A 2,500-nucleotide genomic window follows, 5' to 3' on the forward strand; every position below is an offset into this window, starting at 1 on the left:
GGAGACACTTAGTTTTTCCCCCGCCCTTTTTCTTTTCTTTTCTTTTCTTTTCTTTTCTTTTTTTGCCTCGCCTCCCCTCCCCTCCCTTCCCGAGTAGACCGGCGCCTAAACGAGGCACTTGGTTTTTTTTCCCCACCCCTTTTCCCGCTCTCCGCTTAAATGTCAGTATCGCCGCCGGTCGATCGTCGTTTTAGTTTTAAAACGGTCATAAAAGCGGAATACGTTTTGAAAGTCGACGAGCCCGGTGTGTGGAGACCGGAATTGGGCAAGCTGTGCTCTCGTCTTCTGGGGGTGACATTTCTCCCTGAGCGCTGCTGGCATTAGAAAGACCATTCGAAGACGGGTTAGGGTCGGGGTCGGGGAAGCGAGCGTCAGGTCTCGCCGCCCCGATTTTTCCAACCAAGAAAGCAGGACGCTTGAAACCGCGATGCGAGCTTGGACCGGAAGGCTTGCGATAGCAAGAGATCTAGGCAAGAACGGAAGCTTTTCACTTCAAACAAACCAGCTATTTAAAGCAACCCCTCGCACGCGACATCCATCGTGGCAGGGAAACAGAAACAGAGACGCCGGCCCGGCCGAGGCTGCCGGAGCGGCCCGGTAGACCGGGCCGCCGTCTGCCCGTCTTTAAGTCGAAAGACGACTTTAAATCTAAAAACGGTTTTAAGTCGAAAGTGTGGGTTAGGGTTAGGGGAAAAAGTTGTGGGGTTAGGGTTAGGGGAAAAAGCTGTAGGGTTAGGGTTAGAGAAAACAGTTGTAGGGTTAGGGTTAGGGTCAGGGTTAGGGAAAATAGTTGTAGGGTTAGGGTTAGGGTTAGGGTTAGGGTTAGAGAAAAAAGTTGTAGGCTTAGGCTTAGAGAAACAAGTTGTAGGGTTAGGGTTAGGGTTAGGGTTAGGGTTAGAGAAAAAAGTTGTAGGGTTAGGGTTAGGGTTAGGGTTAGGGTTAGGGTTAGAGAAAAAAGTTGTAGGCTTAGCCTTAGGTTTAGGCTTAGGCTTAGAGAAACAAGTTGTAGGGTTAGGGTTAGGGTTAGGGTTAGGGGGAAAAGTTGTAGGGTTAGGGTTAGGGTCAGGGTTAGGGAGAAAAGTTGTAGGGCTAGGGTTAGGTTCAGGTTCAGGCTCAGGGTTATCATTCTGGAAATGATATTAGCAGAAGCAATGGAGGAAAGCGAGGAGAGGGAGGGAGGGAGGGAGGGATAGATATTAAACGGGATGGACGAAACGTATAGAGCGCACACAAGACACGCGATGAGAAACCACCCGCCCAGAGAAATTCATGTCCGATTTACCGAGAAGACAGGGAGGGCAGAGAGATCGCCATGGATGAGAAACACGACGAGAAAGCACAAAATATCGGCGAGCCGAAATATCGGCGAGCTGGCGAGAGCAAAGATATCGAGTAGATTCAAGAGAGAAAGCGGAATTATTTTATAAACAACGTAGAGATGACCAAGAACAGGAAAGATGGGGAGATGAAAGTGGGGACGGACGACGGGAGGAGAAGAAAGAACAGCCAAAAGAGAGCCAAGAAAGCCAACAAAACGAGAAAGCGTCGAGAGAAGGAGCAGGAGCAGAAGACGTTAAAGAAAGAACCAAGGGACCTAAGAACGACTTGCTCGACAAAGCAAATAGATCAGTAAGAAATGGAAGAAGAAATAAAAATAATTTCCTGGACTAGAAATGGACTGGATTCGGCCATTCGGCAAGAGGAAGGAAAATATGGAATAAATGAGGGAAGTTAAGATCAGAAATGATAGGCCTACGAGAGGTTCCTCTGGGAAAGCTACACCCAAAACTTTTGAGGAAGGAAGATGGCAGAAATTGGAACAAACTTTTCACTTGAAGGGAAGCTTTTCACGTCAAACCAGCTATTTAAATCAACCCCTCGCAGCCATCCTGGCAGAGAAGCAGAAAACCGAAACACTCCAGTCCGGCCGAGGCCCGGGTAAACCGGTCCCGCCCGAGCGAGCGTCCCGGTAGACCGGGACGGCTGCCGGGCGCGGGCACCCCCGGGGCCCGGCGCTGGCAACGAGGCGAAGGGGGAGGTCCCCGACCGAGGCCCGCGGCGCCGGAGCCGGGATCCCGTACCTCCATCGCGGCGGGGGAAACGGAAAGACTGACCCGGCCGAGGCCCCGGTAGACCGGGACGGCTGCCGGGCGCGGGCACCCCCGGGGCCCGGCGCTGGCAACGAGGCGAAGGGGGAGGTCCCCGACCGAGGCCCGCGGCGCCGGAGCCGGGATCCCGTACCTCCATCGCGGCGGGGGAAACGGAAAGACTGACCCGGCCGAGGCCCCGGTAGACCGGGACGGCTGCCGGGCGCGGGCACCCCCGGGGCCCGGCGCTGGCAACGAGGCGAAGGGGGAGGTCCCCGACCGAGGCCCGCGGCGCCGGAGCCGGGATCCCGTACCTCCATCGCGGCGGGGGAAACGGAAAGACTGACCCGGCCGAGGCCCCGGTAGACCGGGACGGCTGCCGGGCGCGGGCACCCCCGGGGCCCGGCGCTGGC

This window comes from Pantherophis guttatus, unplaced genomic scaffold, assembly GCF_059756535.1.
Source record: "Pantherophis guttatus breed Tessera unplaced genomic scaffold, ASM5975653v1 scaffold_31, whole genome shotgun sequence".
Taxonomy (NCBI): Eukaryota; Metazoa; Chordata; class Lepidosauria; order Squamata; family Colubridae; genus Pantherophis; species Pantherophis guttatus.